The 20832-nt window shown below is 41.7% G+C and overlaps 1 protein-coding gene across 3 annotated transcripts in view; it reads left to right on the top strand.

Moving 5' to 3' along the window:
* insrb (insulin receptor b) overlaps nt 1-20832 on the top strand; it is a 115276-nt gene that overhangs the window by 57706 nt on the left and 36738 nt on the right. Inside the window, exon 1 of one of the 3 annotated variants that reach the window (XM_046048817.1) lies at nt 7087-7150. The exons of the other annotated variants lie outside the window; for them this stretch is intronic. The gene's annotated coding sequence lies outside the window, so the exon portion shown is untranslated. Of the gene's footprint in view, nt 1-7086; nt 7151-20832 lie in introns of those variants that run through there. 3 annotated transcript variants of the gene reach the window in all.

The raw sequence follows: 20832 nt of genomic DNA, 5'->3' as shown, positions 1-20832 counted from the left end.
AAATAGAAGATTAATGAATCCGACTAATACTAAGATCCCAGGCCTCTTCCGTGATCTATGTTCCCAGATCCTCCTCCCAGGCATCTTTAAGTTTAGACAGGGAGGAAGGGTTTGTACAGAGTAAGGAATTGTATATTTGTGAAATTTGGCCTTTAGTAGCAGGTTGAGAATACAAGCAATCTTCAAGGTCGCAAGAGGGTGGGAGAGTTGGATAGGTTGGAAAGTGTTTCAAGACAAAATTGCAAGCCTGTGAAAATCTGAAAAAGTGGGACCGGGGAAGATCAAAGTTCTCGGCTAAAATATCAAATGACATGAATGACGCATTCTCAAAAAGATCTCTAAAATTTACTATTCCCTTATTGTACCAAATCTTGAATCCAGGGTCAGACTGAGCTGGAGTAAAGAAGGGATTTGAAGTTATAGGTGTTTATGATTGTTTAAACCCAAAATGTTGTCTACATTGAGACCAAATGGAGATAGAATTTCTAACCACAGGGTTCTTGATAAGTCCGCCACCACCAACGGGTAAGGCCAAGCATATTATGGCAACAGGTGAGGCGGGGAGACTAGAATGAAGCTCCATGATGGACCATAGTGGACCTGTGTTCTCCTTAAATGTACAAAGCCAGATCGACACTTTTACAATATTTGCAGCCCACTAATAGTATAAGAAGTTTGGTAGGGCTAGGCCCCATCAGCTTTAGAGCTCTGAAGTTGGGATTTACGGATTCTTGGGCATTTTTTGTTCCAAATAAAAGTAGACACAATCTCATCTAGTTTCTTAAAAAACAATTTAGGAAGGAAAACTGGTATCATTTGGAAGAGGTACAGAAATCTAGGAAGGACCACCATTTTAATTGTATTAACCCGACGCCTGCAAGAGAGATCGGAAGAGCTGTCCACCGTGCTAAATCCACCCTGGTTTTGTCAATGAGAGGGGCAAAATTATGCTTGAAGAGGCCTTTTAAAAGTTTGCGACATTTGAATTCCTAAATATGTAAAGGAATTTTGCTCTATCCTAAACGGAAATTCTGAATAGTCTGCATCTCTTGCTTGTTCATTAACGGGGAAGAGTACACTTTTACCAAAATTCAATCTGTACCCAGAGAATTGGCCAAAAGTTTTGAGACATTCCAGAATCCTCGGAATAGACACAGCTGGGTCAGTGATGAACAGAAGAAGATCGTCTGCGTACAGCGATAACTTGTGAATAGTGGAACCACAAGAAATACCTTTAATCTGTGCATCGGACCGGAGCGCAATAGCTAAAGGTTCTGTTGCAAGGTCAAACAGGAGAGGACTGAGAGGGCAACCCTGCCTAGTACCGCGATGTAGGGGAAAGTAGTCTGACGTGTCATTGTTAGTACGAACAGACGCCAAAGGTGACGAATATAAAATACTTACCCATGAAATAAAACTCGGGCCAAAGCCGAACTTACTTAGGGCAGAAAATAAGTAGGGCCATTCAACACAATCGAAAGCCTTCTCGGCATCGAGTGCATACTTAAGATCAGCTCGAGCCATATCAAGTCGGTATTTTAGTTCTAGTAGTTGTGTGTATGTTTATTGCCAATTGCCAGGGTTTTGTTGAGGACATATCATATAATTCTGTCAAAACACAGGGAAGGGATTTTATATTCAAAAGACTGTGAAGACTCTAGGAATTCACTGGTCCTGGCTAAGAAAAAGTCCTGCACATAACCCCTGTAAAACCACATATTATAGTTTTTGCACTTTGTTTTTTGCATGAATAATATTGTGTGTCTCTCTGCTTTTAGTCTTTAGTCTAAACTAATGGTTTCCTGGCTGTAGCTTCATATTTAACGGACAGATATGCTGAATATTCCAGCATTTATTTCTTTTAATATCTACATATTTTGCCATTAAATTATATTACTGTGTTCCTCTAAGGTAATCATAACTCAGCTGGTTTTCATGGTTGCCTTGGTAATGGAATTAGTCAATGACATTTCCATTAGTGTTTTGTTTCTCGTGCTATCAAATGAAACTGGACAGACAGATGAGGAGGCCAGGAGGGGGAGAAAAGGGGCTGGGCAAAGCAAAATAAACAGAGCAAAATAAACATGGCGGGGCATTTCAAGTGTGGCTCCCAGGAACTCTCTCTCTCACACACGCGCTAAAGAGAGAAAGAAAATGACAGTATTAAGGATGGAGGCGCTCAATGAAGCGTGATGTTGGCCTGCGCCCACAACCAAACAAAAACACTTACTTAGCCCAGCTTCTTAATTGGGGTGTAAAAGTGTCTCCGCTCACGCTGCTTCCAGACTCGCTTCTCCCTCAACGACTTCTTCCCTTCTGTCTTTCACTTTCTGCAGTTGTTTCTAATGAAAAAGTAAATGAAAGAGTTATCCAGAGCCAGTGTTCTTAATTAACCACTTAGTGCTCTGTGACAAAGGGAACATAAGAACATGAACGCAAAGGGACAGACTGCCTGAGAGCGCAGGAGTGTTATGCTTCCTGTAAATGGCGATCACCTGTCTCAAAAGCGAAGAGGCACTGCCCTAGCCCTAACCCTTTAATCAATTTAATAAAAGCCAAACGAGCCTCCATCTGGAGCAGGAGGCTTGTTGTTTTTCCTTTATGCCTACCACATGCCAATTACCTGTCTCTGTCTAGATCACACAGACACAAATACACACAAATACTCCTTCCCTCTGGTGGTCAAGACTTGCAAAGCCCGGGAGAAAATGCGTACAGTAAAATACTTAAAGGGCATATTTGCACATTTGTCTTACGGTGTCTAAAAATTGTCGGAATATGAAACTTAAATAATCGCAGTGGTGGAGCCCTGGGCCCACTTCAACTTTGACCCAGATGCCTTTCAAGTGAGAGGGCATACGAGCTAGAAACGGTATCTTATTGCTGCTTTCTCCCTGGCTGCCTGGAAGTGGGAGCTTGTTTTACAGTTAACTAACTAACTTGTACACAGTAAGACAAAAACAAAGTACTGAACATGTAAGATATCATAGTGTCTGCATTTGTCTAACGAGTGCCATTTTAAGGTGTCTAGTTTGCAGGAACGGAAAGCCTTGGTTCACACCAGCATTGGGGTTATGGCTATATCGTTACACCCAAAGTGATTGTCTAGCTCTTTTTCTAGATGCTATGATCATTGTTATTAATTAGCCTACAGTTATTTGCCTGATATTATTAGAAGTGAATTGTCATGCTTTATGAATCTCCTAATTTTGCAGCACATTTATGGAAATTGGTTCTCTTCCAAAGTGACAAAACGTGAACCTTTTTTTGTCTTCCCTCTGTTCGTTCAGAGAGACACTTGAACTATAGTGTTTGAATTGTTTCCAGTTTCATTCGCCGTTCCAGTTTCCGAGTAACGTGGTTTGCTAGTGATGTGATCCTGCTAGTGATAGACTTACTCACAGAAGAGAGAGCTGCGAACATTTGTTCTCATCCATCTATCGTATATTGCTGTGGACACATGCAAGCTCCTCTATGATGCTGTCCATTTTTGATAGTTAGCTTTTCCGCGGTGGCTTGCTGTACTTCAACACAGACACGCGCGCGCACACACACACATACTGGTGTTTGAATTACCATGAATATCTTATAAGGGACAAGGAGTGAGAGGAAGAGACAAAAACTGAAAGAGAGGGGAAGAAAAGAGGGAAGAAGGGATTGAAACAGAGAGATGGAGAGGGAGAGTTAGTAATCATGCTCTTGTTTTTTCCCCCCTTCCTGGCAGCTTTCATCCTTGTTAACAAATCCAAATTAACTTTGATAATTTGGCATCAGTGTACGTGTATGTGTTTGTATTTCCCTCTACCCTCTCCATTCGTGCAGCGAGTGCAGTAGCAGGCAGGCAGCGCTAGCCGAGCACCCCAGGGGATCTGAAAAACTCTCTCTCCTCCAGCTCATCAATGGACGTGCACTCCCACATCCTGCTCTACACACACACACACACACACACACACACACAAAGTGCACACGCGAGTGTAAACGGTACACATTCAGATAGACACATGCACAGCGAATACACACTTGCACAGAGGTGCCAAATGCTGCACAAACATACACACGAGGCTAAGTGAAGTGCTTTGACACTGCTGACCACTATTCTAACGGTGCATTGGCTGTTATTAGAGATGTAAGTAGCCTATAGTGTGGAGAGGGTGGGGGCTTCTGAGGATATCAACATGGTGCAACAAAATGAATCGCTACTATTGCTGCACTAGTGTTGTTTTTTTAAGTGTAAAAAAGGACAAATTCATTCATTATCTCTTAATGCCTTTTCTCTTTTGCGTTAAAGTACATTTTACTTGCGTTAAGGACAAGGGGATACTGACGAAGGAGACAGATATACCCTCCAATAAGGGTAATAGTTTGATTCCCTTCGCCCCAATTGTTTTGATGTGTGGTTTTCTGTGAGAATTTCTGTGTGTGTGTGTGTGTGTGTGTGTGTGAGAGCTGTGGAGAATAAGCATGTTGGCAGGCGAGCAGTTTTTATAGCCTAAGCTGTCTGAAAGGACTTCCTCATTACTTCCTGCCTTTGTCCAAAGCACTTCCTACTACCGAGCTATACAACTGGGCCCTGGGGGAAAGCTGGCGGGCGAAGAGAGTGGGATGGGGGATATTATTTACATGTGAGAGAAAATGAAAGGAAGGAAAAGTTAGATGAATGGATCACAACTCTCTAGATCCGCAGCCCTTTAACAGAAATGCCAAGCTCTGACAGTGCTGCAAATGTTTATTTCCTTAATCGTTTTGCAAGCCTCCAGCAAATGCAAACCCCCAGGTTGTGTAACAATATGTCAGAAAATTACAGACAGCTTAGGTGAGTGGTGAGCTTGAAGTTTGTATGCGAGGGAGGAAAATGACACAACCCCTTCCTCTGGTTGAGGGAAGGGGATTGTTTTCAGGTGTTTGGCCAGATCAGATGACTGCTTCCAGATCAAGAGAGAGTATATTGTGAAACTTTACAGAGTTCCATTGCTCTTATTTCATTATTTATGGACGAAATCTGAAACCTAGAATGAACAGTTTGACAGTTGGCATAAAGATTTTCAAACTTTCATGAGTAAAGGAAATAATAAAATGACATGTTTATTATAGTGTTTATTATAACAGTCCTTCTATAAACAGAGCTCAGCCTCAAATGAAGTGATGTTTTGTAACTCAGTCAAAGCATATACAGTCCCTACCTGCACATAATTAACTGTCTGAAAAGGGAACAACACTGCTGCTTCAGCAGAGCAAGGAAGCTCTGTCTATGTTCATGCATACATGATCTCGGAGCTGCGAGGCTTAACATAGTCTGTCACCACTGCTACTAGTATGTACTGTATTTGGAATATGTGATGCTTATGCTCCGTCAAATACTTGGAATTTCATGGGTGGCTTTGAGGTGGTACAGCAGCTCGGCTGAAGGGGTTAGGAGGGGTGTTTGGACATTTGAAATTCTCAAGAATTTTGTTGTTACATCACCTTCTTAGGAAAGCAGAGTTTCCCACAGGTTGAGGATATATTCCTTTTATTTCTTGCTGTTTTTCACCATGTGGACGTGCTGGTTTGGTCGAGCAAGACCAACAGTCAAATCAGTTGTTACTCAAATCTGAAAAACATGCGTGTACTAAAGGAAGTCCTCAGTGCTGGAAATCATCTTTGTGTTTCTAAACTTGCCTTTCCTGAATTTAACTTGTTTGTCCTCAGATGACCTCCCAATTCTTGAAGTTTCTTCCAAACCCAACTCTTTCCACGTAGTTCTGTCCAGACCCAGCTCTCTTCACCAAATGTCATGTCCTTGGCTTTCAAGAAATGGATCTTTTCCTTGAACCATTTAACAGGTTTCTCTTGCAATAGAAGAAAAAAAAAAACACATTGCCTTCCAGGGAGTACAGCCCTACCCAGAATGTGTTAAGCGTCTGGGAAAGCAGCATGATTCTCAGTAAACGGGAGCTTTGAATGTGACCGGCACTCCTGTGCAAGCTGCTATAGTGCAGTCTACAGAATCTCAGCGCTGTCTATTTAAGGCAATACTTGTGACACTAGGCTCGGGGGTGAACAGATGCGGGGGTGCATTATTGGGAGAATGTAACCCTGGGTTCACCGACCCAGGTCAGAGGTGAGCAAGTAGAGACTTGGGAGCAGAAGACGGGGGTCAGAAATCTGTGGGCCATTTTCTGGCAATAACTACAGGGTAGGGGGACACATACACTCACATTCCAGGAGGGCTCACAAAGACAGGAAGTGCTAATGTGGATCATGGACAGGGTGTGTGTGTGTGTTGTAGCAGCATGGACACAGAGAGAGAGAGAGGGATAATGTTTCTTCCTCCTCGTCATAACCCTATGGACCTGCTCTACTGCTAACATCTAGACATAAAATCAAAATTGTCCAGGATAACGTATGTGAAACAGTATTAATTCCATAACTGATTTAAAACCATATTAATTCCCTATTTGATTGAACTATCTGCCAGCTCTGGAGCCGATTTAAAACTTGCTTCCTCCAGTAAAGCGTCCTTAAAGTCTGGCTAGCTGCTGAGCAGTATGTAATGAAGATTTGATGAGTTTCACTATTCTTTTTCTCTTTGATGTCTCCCCAGCTGGAGCACCTGGAGCAAGCTATTGCTTTCAAAGCCAGGGTATGTAACGTTGGAGAAACTGGCAAGAAACAGCTTGATTTTGAAAGTACTGAAAAATTCCCACCCACTCCCTTTAGGTCTCCCTCAAAATCCACTCCCCCATGCGCAGAGAGTGCACGGACAGTGCGCGCAGGCAGGTAGGTAGGTAGACAGGCAGGTAGGCCAGCTGATCATTTCATTCAGACCAAATGATATGATTGTCCGTGTTTATTATAGTCCTGCGCCAGTGACAGATACCAGATTTGTTTAATTTTTCTGTCAGAGCATTTGATTTATTGATTGCTGTCCAGGTGTAAAGAGAATTTCAACAAATACATAACAAAAAAAGAAATAAATTGCCTGTAGCTTTAATTTTGTAGTAAGATCTCATAAAGAAATACAATATCTCCTCTATTTAGGAAATGGTGTCATGAAAAGCATTTTGTTATTACAGGAGCCAGGTCCGTCTGAATGTCTTTCAGTGGCTGTGTCACCCTGACACCGTTGGCATCAGTACACAGACTGGCATAACTCCAATTTGCAAATAAGGTACTTTTACTTTGACCTGGACCCTATACTTGTTTTGGCGTTAGTGTTGAGGCTTGTAGCATTACTCAAGAGCTGGTAGAAGTGGTTGAAGAAATCTGTAGAATCTGTAGTTTTACACACACGATAAGAAATGTTTACACAGAAGAAAAATGTGTGACATGAGTAAGGTTCACGTATGAGTAAACGCAACTTGTCAGATAACTGTTGGTGCTTGGTGTTTATGTTTAAGTGTCATGCCTTGATACACAGGATATAAAGACATCAACCCTAGTTTAGGTGATGAACAAGGGCTGAGTGGAGGTCACAGGATGAAATTGTGAATGTTGAAACTGAGAGTTTTAAGTTTCCTCTCAGGCTGAGATTCCATAAAATGAAGGGTTTACACTTCAGCTGGCCTCACTCCTGCTGCTGTCTTGAAACACTATGGAGTCGTTTTTATGCCTGATCATGCCACAACGGTCCTGTCGTATAAAAGTGATGATGTACTAACATCAGGCTCTTGGCTGCCTATGTCATCTCCACTCTCTTCCTGATAGCTTGAGTGGTAATATATATTTGCAAGACAGATAACAAAAGAAAGGGCTATCTTTCTCACTTTGCCTAAATGCATCCCTCTGATACTGGAGCAGTGACAGAGTTAGAAGACTGCAGTAAAAATGGCTGCTGCTGATCCACAATCCTCTCTATCTCCTTCGCAAGACAGTATCTTTATTGAACAGTAGTAAAAACAATAGTAGCACAGGACAAGACTGCAGTCATGCTCATAGTATGCATTCCCTGCTTTTTACCCTCTCTCCTTCTTCCCTCACTAAACTTTATATAATTTTACCAACGACCTGCAAAAAGCGTCAGACACCCCGAAAACAGTGTGGAAAAAAAAGAGAAGAAATTGTGTTTCCCTGCCTTTTTCTTTTTCTCTCTCCATTTCTCTTCCCCCCTTCTGTTGCTCCACCTTCTTCTCCCTCTGCACTCCCTCCCTTCTCCTTTTTTCCTTTCTGTCCCTCTGTTCCTTTGCTTTGTGCTCCCCCCCTCCCCTTGCACTCTGTGGTATGCAGACATGCAGGAATTTCTGGGCCTCAAAATGATAGACCAAACTTGTCAGCCCTGGCTCCTGTTACTAAAGATGGCTGCCCCGGCAGTGTGTGCGCCTGTGATTGGTGCACATCTGAGTTACTCCCCGTGTGATTGGTAATGTCATGTTTGTCCACAGGTCTTATGTCTTTGGCAAAAGTGTGAATTTGAGTTTTTTGTTTGTATAAGACACAGTTTTCATCTGTAATTTGTGACTGCGTAGTGCTATAACTCTTCATTTCTTCTGTTTTCTTTCCTGCTTGGTTTTGGCTTCAGAGACTTTATGTGTTGTTGCACGCTGCTGTGTTTGTGTCTTCTTGCGGATGTGTCGCTTGGAGCAACTTAGCCAGCCAGCTTAGGTAAAGCTTAAATGAGAGAAATGCACTATCAACGCGAGGTGAAGACAATGGCTCAAACCACGCTGCAACAAATAAAAAATTAAATTTTTTATTCATCTACAGATTACTTTCCTGATTTATCAGTTGATAGTTTGGTCTGTGAAATATCAGATTAAATGCCCATGACAATTTCCTAAAGCCCACAGTGACTTCTTCAAATGGCTTGCTTTAGCCATACAACAGTGCAAACTCCAAAGATATTTAGTTTGCTATCATACAACAAATCCTCACACAGAGAAGCGGGAACTAGCTAATGATTTACATTTTTACATGAAAATAGTTACGGATGTATTCTCTCGATAACTAATCGTTTCAGCTCAAGTACAGAGTGAATCTGGAGAGATAAAGCGATGAATATTGTGGTTTTTGCTGAGCATCTAGAGACTCGCTCGTGCACACCATACTTGTTTTATAAAAATATAGTATTAATATAGTCTAAGTAAGCAGGTGCAGTAGTATGTGTAATTAATGACTATTTAGTGCCATTATTTATATATATATATATATATATATATATATATATATATATATATATATATATATATATATATATATATATATATATATATATATATTAGGGCTGTCCCCAACTAAGGATTTACATAGTCAAATCAGAATTGTCAAGTCCTGCCTATAGTCGACTGATAGTCGAATCATGTGTGTTTTTGTGCACGGCGATTGCGAGCCGGGGGGGATGGACACATGGTGGCTCCGCTTTAATCTTGAAAAGCTGCAGAGCAGTCGCTATTCATTCAACTTACACTGTAAATTTCCAGCTAAACTGGCACTTATTGTTGACCCTTTTCTCTCGCTCTCGCCTGGCATTCACCGGTCTTGTGTGAGTTTTGCATGCACGCCGTGCTGCCGACAACTGCATGCATGTCGCGGTTCCTCGTGGGCCTGTTTCAAGTAGCTGGCTATTTAAAAATGATATAATATTCTAATATTCTTTGTGTGGTTCATCAACGGTGATAAATTATATGAAAGTCCCGCGAGGTGAACGGTGAAGCTGGACCTCCGCTCCCTCACTTCAGCAAGTGTTCCCCACACACACACACACACACACACACACACACAACGCACACATGCCCCCTGACGACCCAGGGTTAGGGTTACAATTTTGGATTTATTCAAGCACTTTAAAAACATTTATTGAAAGTTTTTGCAGCATTAAATGTTGAAATGTATATCGTAATAGGCTATATATTAACTTATTGGGAGAAAACTGGTAGTTCTATGTAAAATCAGACGTTGAGCACCGCCATATGCCAAAATGTCATGATCCTTGTTTCGCTGCGAAGCTACTGTGAGATTGACAGTCGAATCAGGCTCCGCCCATCGAAGCATCGAACCTTCGACTATTAGGGGTCGGCACTAATGTGTATGTATATGTGTGTGTGTGTGTGTGTGTGTGTGTGTGTGTGTGTGTGTATGTATGTATATCTGTCATATATATATATATATATATATATGACAGAGCGTGTATATAAGAAAAAAAATGACACACCTGTCACATTCTGTGTAGACAAAGCTTTTAGATTAACTTCTGATCATAAAGCACGGTGCAGTAGAGTGTTGGTACATAATGACATAGGCAGATGAATTATAGTAGTTTGGCATTCCGTATGGGACTCTGTAGGCCCTGCCAATCTGAAAAGCGGCATTCAAATGAGATGTCCACTGTCTTCTATTATTTGCACCTCCTAATATTGAAGATGACACTGAGTAGCACCCATAGCTTGTCCTTAATATAGACTATGAGCTAGTCTCTTACGACGCAAGTGTTTGTATCACCAGGCAGAATGACGTCCAACCCAGCTAATATTTAGCATGCCTTGGCCGTTGCCTCCTCTCTCCAGTGTCTCCTAGCTCTGGGCCTAGTGATGGCATTGTTGCAACTAAATAAGGTTCTGCTCCGGTGCTCTGCTCGCTGCCTGTATGCCACACATACTGCACTCTGCTGTCTGTTCAACACACACTCACATACACGTGACACAGATGACTCTCACAGCTATGTTTTGCTGGTGTTTTGGATGAACTGTGGTGCACCTGTGTTTGTGCGTCTGCAATGTGTATAACCATATATCATCTGACTACTCCTTGTGCGATTCGTATCATGACAGAGATAGAGTGGAATGAGTTATTTTTTGGGGGTTTTTTGTCCTGAGGAATTTTCTTGTCATGCGCAGGTGTTCCTTCATAATATTTCTGGTGTGTGGACAGCAAGCATGTGACCCTGTGTAATTTATATAAATCACAAGGGAGGAGCAGTAGACATTTGCAGACAAACGACAACAACACCAGTCCATCCGCAGGCCTCTAGCCAACTAACCCAGTACACAAACCACCATTTTGGAACTGGCTTTCCCTCTCAGCTTCTGAAGTAAGAAAACAAGGGGGGAAAAAACTCCCAAGTAAATCCTTCTCTACTCGCAAGATTTACTTTTGTTGCTGTCACGCAACAGTTAGGATTCTGATACATCGGATAAAAATGGCTTTGCTTGTCACCAGGATCCAGGAACCAAGTTTTTGGCTCTTCTGCCAATGACAAAATTTACCAGCCTGCATTATTTGACTAAAAATTATTACCTCAAGTTGTTAGAATCTAACCTCATCTTTAGCATCCCTTTAGAGAAACAATTATGAAAAAATAACCATCGGATTTACAACTTTTATTTTGAACTTTTTCAACACAAAACACCATCAATCAATTACACTGATGTACTTCAACTCACACTATTCATACACCTCATCATCAGACATGTCTTTGTCCACCCTGTTCTCAAAAGTCAGCTCAATACAATGTACGATCACTATTGTGTGACGCAGGAGGTAAGGAGACACTGACCACCGCTTAGTGTAGCAGGAACAGCCATATCGAGCTGGTAGTCAGAGCTAACCAGCAATGAGCAGCTGCTTTCAGATGCTCCGTGTCCGCGCTGGAAACACAAGAGTCCCCTGGAGCATTGACAGCCACTAGAAGCACATTCATCATGGCCCTTTTGTAAAAGTTTCTGTGTGGTACCTGTGTTGTAGCTGAGCTTGCAGAGAGACTGTGTGTGTGTGTCTGTGGGGGAGTGTCTGTATGTAGCCGTAGCCCTGCTGTTTACATGTTAATGTTACAGGCTACAGTCAGCCAGTATTCTAATATGTTTGGTGGCAGCTGATACGAGATATAGCCAACCTCGGAGTCATGGTTAGAGAATAAAGCTGCTTTGATTTGCTGACGTCCCGACAGGTACGGTGGACAGCGAGGTCCACACTAGTCTCTGTAAAAAACATGACGACATAAACCTGGCTATACACTGTGATTCCAAACTATTTACCAGGAGCCTGGCCAGTGACTCCAATTTATTTTCCCACCAAATCTTAAATTTACCCATTTGGGGCTTGGCTGATGTTAATTTTGGACCCTTCTTGTCCCCCACATAAATAATTAAGCTCACAGGAATTCTGGTGTATGTTTCCCCCTACCACCAATTGAGGCACAATGTGCAAGCAGAAGGGCCAGTTCTGCAGAACTAATTGGTTGCAGGGGCTGGTGGGTACAAAAGAGTCTGAGGGGTAGAGTTGAATATCTGTGTCTGTGTGTGTGTGTGTGTGTGTGCTTTCACAGACGTGTGCATGGAGGTAGACCAGAGGTGGTTGCTATTTTGTGTGTTTATCCCTCACTTCCTCCCAGAGCAGGAATGGGTATACCAAAGGAGGAACTGGGCGGGGGCTCGTATTAGTGGAAGTGTGACTGTTGCTGGATGATTTAACGGGGAGGGGGTGCCCAAGTGAGAGAGGTCACCATACACAGAAGGACGTGAGAGCAATGTCACAACAAAAAAAATGTAGTTGCAGATATTTGTTGTTGGATCCAGTTAAAACTATGCAAAGATTATATAATGTGACGTGCTGAATCAAATTAAAACATTCACACGACTGTAGAGTTATATAATTTGCCGAATCAATGGATTGATGTGTGACGAGTGAATCAGTAATTGAGTGTGGGAGTGGATGGTTTGAATCAAAGCATGAACGTCCAGCAGTGCACTCCTGAACTACTCTGCCTGTCCTTAACGGCTCTCTTAATGCAGTTCAGTGTCAGCGCTCGGCTGTGTGTATGTGTGTAGATACATGTGTGTCCATGATTGCCTTTGTATGTGTGACCCTCCGAGGGTTGGATAGCAGTGATGGAGGGATGGATGTGGAGAACAGCTTGGATGACAAACTCCACTCCCAGTTCTTTTTGACGTGACGTATGTCTGTAGGAGGGACTGTCTGGCGCTCCATAAACCCATACTGCGGACAGTATGGGTATGTGTAGATTGAGACCGATGCTCCGGGCTCTTCGTCTCATGTGTGCCATTGACAGAGATGAATGTGCCAATAGAGCTTTTCTGGACTGCAGAAAAATAGCTGTGGTGATGCATGGCCCTCTTCGCCTGTGCTAGCTGATAAAATGACCGCATTGCCCGTAGTAGCTTATGGGCCAAGTTGTTAAAAGGAACATGAATGTTTAAGATAGTTTTTATCACACTGGAGAGAAGAATTTGCTTATTTTGACAATATTTATTTGCATTGCTAATTCTAACTTTAATAGCTGACTTCGTAAACAAACTTAATCTGGTATGGATAGTAATGATTAATCAGTGATCAATTAATCATTGTTGGGAGTTTGATCAATCCAGAATATATTACCCATGGGTAAAGTACTTTATTTATGCATCTCAAGGTCACCGATTTCCTATGTGTTGGCTTCTTCAGGGGTTGGATTTATGCTGATTATTGATCATTAACGTGACGGTCAATCGGTTAATGAAACTGCTTAAAATTTACATCCTTAGTTGCAGTACAGATGATTAATATATGTAGTCCCAGCTCATGGCAATACCATCTTTTTTTATTCAAGTCCAAGACTGCATAGAGTAAAAATAATTTATCTCATGTGCAAGTTGCTTAATTAAAACAAAGTAGTAGTTTCATTTCCTCCTTTGTGAATTGTAATATTTGCTTCACACACACACCTCTGTCAACAGGGCCTTCAGTGAACACTTCCTTATTCTAGGAGCTGGCCATGGCTGCTGATAGCATCAATCACCAATAACTGTTTACTGTCTCCTGTTAACCACTCTTGCCCTGACCGCCCAGACTCTCCCTTCTCCACTGATTTAATTTAGCCCTCGTTCTACTTTTTAAAATCTTATTACAAAGACACACACACACACACACACACACACACACACACACACACACAGTGTTTACCTCTGCCTGTCCAATGTTCTGTGGCAGGGAATCACATCTGTTATACAGTTGTGTTGTGGTGTTGAGGCGAGTATCATATTTAGAAGCTGAGCGCAGAAACTTTGGTTTGCTGCAAAGTAAAAACTCATTGAGCAGTTTTGTTCTGGCTCTTTTTGTTATTTATTGATTTCGGCAAGTCAAAACAATAGAAGGATCAACACGTTTCACATCACGACTTCAGGTTTTCTCATTAATCGCATCACTAAACGCTTGAGATATATAGGAACGTACCTGTTATTGTGTGATTATGCTAGTGCTTATGTAATGCTACTATTCCCTACTCATCCCATGTAAATGTTTTTTATTTCCACTCACACACACAGATCTGCACAGCAGCAGCATTTTCTTAGAACAAAAGCTGTCCAGTAGCCAGTTGTGCTGCAGGCGGTATCTTCTTTTCTGAGCTGCTTTCATTATGTTTGCTTTGGCAGCATCCAGAGATAAAATTCTTCCTCTGTCTTTTATTGTTTGCTGGATGTGTGTAAATCAGCTCTGGGCATCTTTGTATTCATATGCCCCGGGTCAATAACTTTAACGGGTGTGATGTTACACATACATGTTACTACTGAACCAAGCAAACAGATGAACTATTAGTTGTTACGATGTTGGTCTTGCAGCACATAGCGTACAAACACTGTTGTGTTGGTTCAGGGATCATTTGGGATTACAGTACACTTTAGTCTCATAGAATTGCCATAAGTTTAAGTTCTATCAGTGATTGAAGACAATTCCACCCTGACAACCTTCATTCAACAACCCTGCCTTCTGACCTCAACCCACACTAACACATTAGCCGAGATCTTTTAAAAGTGCTCAGTCTAGTTTAATAGATCAAAAAGGTAGCCAGGTCACACATACAGGAGTACTATTCTCACACTAGAGTCCCAGCAAACACAACAGTAAAATTTAATTTAAAACATGAGATTTTGTGAGAGCAAAGCTAACACCAAAGCTAGCCTTCTGGTGACATTGTTTCTACAAAGGGCATGTTGAGCTAAATCTCATAGCATTTAGCAACACAAGAGGAGGAGACACAATAATTTGCCACTTAAGATTTCTGAGTCGCCAATACATTCAAGCAGAAAGCTCACAGTACATTTGGGGCTATATAAAACTGTGGTTATGAGCGACGTGGTGGAGCTCAGTCATATATTCTTTATGCCCTAGTATTGAATGTAGCTTTGGTGAACATCACAGGGTTGGACAGACTATTCCTCAGGGCACACCGTCCAGTGTGTTTTACAGAGACAGAAGATAAAAATATTGAAATTGCAGTGGCGAATGTGAGAATTTGAAAATGTGATTTTGTTCAAGCTGTCTTTGTTATTTATTCCTGTTTTATTAGCAGCAACAGAGGTAAAGCTTCTCAAGATGCACACACAGGTAGTGTCTGTCAATTTGTTGATGGAATTCAGTGAAAGGCTTTTCTCTTTGTGTGCCACCCAACCACTCACCCAGGCTGCCTGCCTGCTAGAGAGGCCTCTGTTGACAACACCTGCACCCCCAAGGATAAGTAGGGGCCCTTGAGTCCCCTGACACCCCTTCCCCCGGCATAATGTATGTGTTGTGTTCCTTATTCTTTTGTCCTATACCGTAGTGTACATGTATTATGTATGTGCATACATGCATACAGACACATGCACACATATGGCCACATGCTACAAACGGGTACTCCTTTGTGGTTGGCCCTTCTCCTCCAGCAGTCACCCTGCTGTGTAAATCCCTCAGCTGGGATTTGTTTTTCAGTCAGGGATGCTGTGTGTGCCTGAGCCTGGCATGTAGCTGAGGACCCAGTTCCTCTCTACCATTAATGTCCACATATTTTTCTGTTTGTTTTATTTGTTTTATTGGCTTTTTATGCCATTATGAAATGTGGACTGTACACATCAGGAGAGAGGATCAAGTCAATTCTAGCTACAAAACACCCTAAAGGCACTGAAGGCCTAGAGCACAACTCATTGTTATAGGTCACTGTTCAGTAAAGCAGACCGCACCATGTTATTATGTTCCAGCGGAAGAGATTTTGTGGTTTGTATTTCTGATATATCTAAATTCTTGGAAGTAGTTTATACACCACGTGCACTGCTTTTGGGTTTGTAAGAGGCAAAGCAGAGCAGCAGATTTTATTGTCATGACATCTGAAAGGTGCATTGGCATGTTAGCAATTTGAATCAGCAGAGAGCTAATACTTAATACTAATTAATACTAATACTAAACTAAAGTATCTAATAAGAGAGGCAGTGTGTCTTCAAAATGTTATATGATAGCTTATATTTCTTAATGATCAGAACAGGCTAGTCAAGTATGGAGTCGAGCCACATGCACCTGCGTGTTGGTTCCATCACTGCAATAATTAACTTTAACAGCCTTAGCTGCTTTTGTTTCCTATGTGAAATCCAAGCTTAAATTTATCAAACATTATGTGCATGTGCAGAGACTCTCTTTTCTGTTGTCCTCTGGGCCTTGCACTGAAAAAGCAGCTCCTCTTTCTTACTCACAGTCTCACACTTGGCAGCTTTGCAGACATGAAAATTGCAGTGAAAGACAGAGAAGTGAGAAACTGAGGTTGGCACTGATGCTGAGTTAAGCCTATGAAATTATTGTCAAAAATGTTTAAGCACTAATAGTCAACCTTTTTTTCTTTAATTCATGCAGTGTTGTCTGTAAATTAGTCTCAGGTATCAAAATGCTGTTTCACTATGAAAGAGCAGATGAAAGAATTATTATGTCTGGTTTTATTTGTGTCAAAGCTCTGTATAAAAAAAAAAAGTATTGTATGTAATCCAGGTGAGGTGTCACAGATTGACTGGAAGACATGTTTACAGTCATCAAACATGGATGTCATTAAAAGATTGTCAGACAGACAGTTTTTCAGTAAAAATAGCTGGATACTTAAACTATACCACTAAGGAATATTATTTCCATATCGTAACTCCTATCTCATAATGGCCCTCCTTAGGTAACTGATGTGTCCACTGTTTAATCTTGTTTTTGAGGAGACGCCCCATGAATTCCTTTTCCAGGAGAAGAAAAACAAGCCTGCGGGGAGGGGTGTTTGTCAAAGGGAACTGATCAGACTGAGAGTGAGTGAGGGATCGGAAGACAGAAACAGAGAGCTCTTTACCCTGGACTGTTGAATACATGCGGTTTGGTTGTGTTATTTGGCTTATTGTTTCCCTCGTAGTGGCCACGTGCCCACACCCTCCGCTGTTCCTCTGTGCTTTATGTATCGTCCTTTGCGTCAAAGCTTTTCTCTGGCTCTCCCTTTTAACTCCTTCCCTCCCTTGTTCTTCACCATTCTGCCCAGTCCACTTCCTCCATCCACCTCTCGCTTCACTTGTGCGTCTGTATTGATGCATTCAGTTTCGTTTCACACTCTGTTTTCATGTGCTGCATCGGCCCTAGCCCCCATTTCTCTACCATCTTCACTGTAGGCATGTCAGGACACGGTACGTGACCAGGGGTGGTGGAAGGATATGTTTATGGCCTGTCCAGCTTACTATAGATGCTGCTACTCTGATGCGTAAAATTTGCGTCTGCTTGTATGCTAGATTGCTGTTGCATGTGGTGACTGCAATCGTCAGCGTCCGAACATCCCATATACATATAATGCTTGTCATTGGCATATGAAGGCACACGCAGGGACACACGCACATAATATCCCTTCATTCTCTGCTCTGCTGTTAATAGCGTGTGCTTAAGGCAAATCTCTTTAGTCTGGCAGTTATTGGAACTAAGATTTTAATTAGGGGAGGTTTTAGAGCGGCACACGCTGCATTAGCATTACAACAGTGGCGTGTTTGAAGGGCGGACTGGCAGGCAGACAGTGAGCCATCACCCTAACTAGGAGACATATCAGTCCTGTCAAACAAGGAGCAGAGATGGCAATGTAAACAGTAGGGCATATTTATTTATTTATGTTTGCATAATAAGTGATGTTTTAGTTTGGGGAGTCTCACTTCCCATTTCATTGTAACTGAACATTGTGATAGTCAATCTTTTTGAGTACCTGATCTCACAGAATCCTATTGTTGTGCGGTGTTGGGTTGATTGATTGAATCATCAGCGACTGTCGAATGGATTTTTGAAGGAATTTGATGAAATAAATGACGTCAACTTGGAAACGCCCATGTCCCCCTGCTGCTTTAGTGAGCTATCCATACCATGTTGTTTGCTGTGAAGCTTAAATAGAAGTTAGAAGTTATTCTGACCATTGTGGTGTCCTGGTTTCAAGGTCTGTTATTCATAAATAACCACTGAATAGGATGGTCAAATCAAAGTAACAAGGACTTGGGAATCTTAAACTTGAATAATCTCAAAGCAAATAAATTTTGCTAGGCTGTTTTATAAGTCTGATACATTTCTGAAAACATTTTTGCGTTAAATATATTACCTTTTTGCTATTGTAGTGAAAGACATCTACATTTTTTGATCCATAGAGTTGTAGACCTGTCCTCCTTAAAACCAGCAGAACCCATTGTTGGTTCCAGTCCTCGGTATTCCCACCAACTTCACACAACTTTTCCCATCCAGGATGTAAGGAACAGGGTTTTTTTGTCATGTTTGATACATGACCAAAAAGTAGAGCAAACAGAAGCAACAGAATTTCCACCAAACATTCCCATTGACCTGATTCTGAGTTTACACTGTTTTGCTTATGACTAACACTCTCCATAATCAGTCCCTGCACACCGGCCCAGGAGACCCCTGGCCGGTCTTCTCGGCTGTTTTCCTTGGCCGCTCGCTCTGCTGATGGAAAGATGGCTGTCAATGAGGTCAAACTGAGGCTTCAACAACTTGAAGTGAGGTTGTGAGGGATGACTGTGAGTTTCATAATCCTCTTTTTGTTAGCAAAGATATTATGACCTCCATGCTTTAGATTTTATAACCTGAGATTTTGGGGGGACATTGATTGTTAGATGCATCGCGACTTTCTGAAAAGATTATGTCTCAACGTAGAAAAGTCAATAAGGCGGAGCTCTCAGGATGGCTGCTAATAAACCTGAGATGTTGGTTCCCATGTGTAAATTCAAGTAATTACAGAAAGGAGAGACACTCCTAGTAAGAAGATATTAATTTATCACTGACGCTATTTAAAATTTCCAGAGCTTAAAATGTTCATATGTGATTAATTCGAGAAGGTAATAATAATTTATGAATACAGTTTGGTTTAGGGCTGGCAACTGTATGTTGTTTACAAGTTTTTGGTCAGGGGTCAAAGGGAAGGGAAGGGAGGGTCACTTTTCTTAGAACAAAAGAAAGATACTGGAACATGTGTCTGCAGCATGTGACCTGTGTACTGTACTTTAGTGCATAAGATGAGGGAATGCGTGTTTGTGATCCTTTGTGACAAGTCCGTTCCTCGGAGTAATGATGAAGAGTTTCCCTCCTTCCTCCCAGAATAAATAGCCTTCCTGAGGCCTTGTGGGATATGAATGGAGGGAGGAGACGGGCGGGATGGTCTTCAGATTTGTGTGATACAGTGACCAGCGATGGCACTTAAAATGAAGTCTGGCTTTGAAAAGCCTTGTGTTCATAACTCGGTGACAAAAGTAAGGTGGATACTACAAATTAGAGATATCTCTGACTTCTTCTGATTACTTTTTTTTGTGTATCAGTTGCTCTGCTCTACATGCATGAATAAATGCGCATGCTCATATTTGTGCCTTCCTGTGTACCGTAGCTCTGCTTAGTGTTATGCTGTGAATATGAAATAGGGCAGCTAGCATCTGCACTGCAGCCATCCCTCCCTTACCCCCCCCCATACACACACACACACACACACACACACACACACACACTGCTGCCTACTGCTCAGTGCAGCTGGCCAGTCTGCAGAAACACAGGAGCATGTAGCTTGTGTGTGTGTGTTGAAGAGGGTTAAGTTTACTTGCATCTGTGCCTTTGTTTGTGTGGGTTGAACTCTGTTTCTCCTGCTTTTGTTTCTGAGAGGCTGTTTGTGTTTACCTGTACCCAGTAATAAATGTGCAAAGATGAGCAACTTATGATTAATATTGTTATTATTATAGATTAATCTGCTGATTAGTCCTTTATTAAATGATTAAATGTTTAGTCTATAAAACCAGCACATAAATCAAATATAATATCAAAATGGTTGCCAGTTTCTTTTTGTATGTTAAACAATAAATTCCCTAATCATATACGTTCTAATTTCAAGGATGCCTGGTCCAAGCCTTTTCACAGGTTAATCCAAGATGGTAAAAACTTTATCGCCACTTTGGTGTTAAAAATGTCTGGAAAGGGGGAGAGAATCTGAGGTATAGTTAGGAGGAGGGGGAAGAAAGGTAGAGTGAGGAGAAAGAGAAGGAATCTATTACAATCAGCCCTTTTGATGAACATTTTCTCAGTGCCAACTGAGGACCGAGCGGGGTGGTTTGAGTTCTCTCTTTGCCTTTCTCTCCCTCTCCCTTTCTGCGGCTAATATGAGGATATAATGGGCCATTCAGGCAGAAAAGGGAGGCTTAAAAACACCTTAGTCATGACTGGACCACAACTCAGCGCCAATGATTAAATTACCCAGATGAAGGGGTATTTATCTGAGTACAACTACAATCCATAAAACTGCACTTAGGAGTGCCCAGTTAAAGATGTCAAATGACTGTCTGCAGCTCTTTGTGGCCTCGTGTGTGTTTTTTTTTGTGTATAGAGCTATAATGTTGCAGACATAGAAAATAGTGTGTAGAGTTATTTAATTTATTCAGGCATTTCATTTCCTTTCTGTGACATGGTTGGAAGTGTAGGACAGTTTTTAGAAGCCAGACCTTTTCACATCAATATTTTCACTTTAGCTGGATGACTGTGTGGTTAAGTAAGACTATAAGGGACACAGCAGTGGCAGCGGAAATCACAATTTCCCATCAAATACCATTTGAGTCTGCCTGGAACCGCACTGAAATGGTTTGA

The sequence above is a fragment of the Micropterus dolomieu genome, linkage group LG05 (genome assembly GCF_021292245.1).
Source record: "Micropterus dolomieu isolate WLL.071019.BEF.003 ecotype Adirondacks linkage group LG05, ASM2129224v1, whole genome shotgun sequence".
In the NCBI taxonomy this organism is placed as follows: Eukaryota; Metazoa; Chordata; class Actinopteri; order Centrarchiformes; family Centrarchidae; genus Micropterus; species Micropterus dolomieu.
Note: the sequence above shows the minus strand (reverse complement) of the source record. Positions and strands in the feature narration are given on the sequence as shown.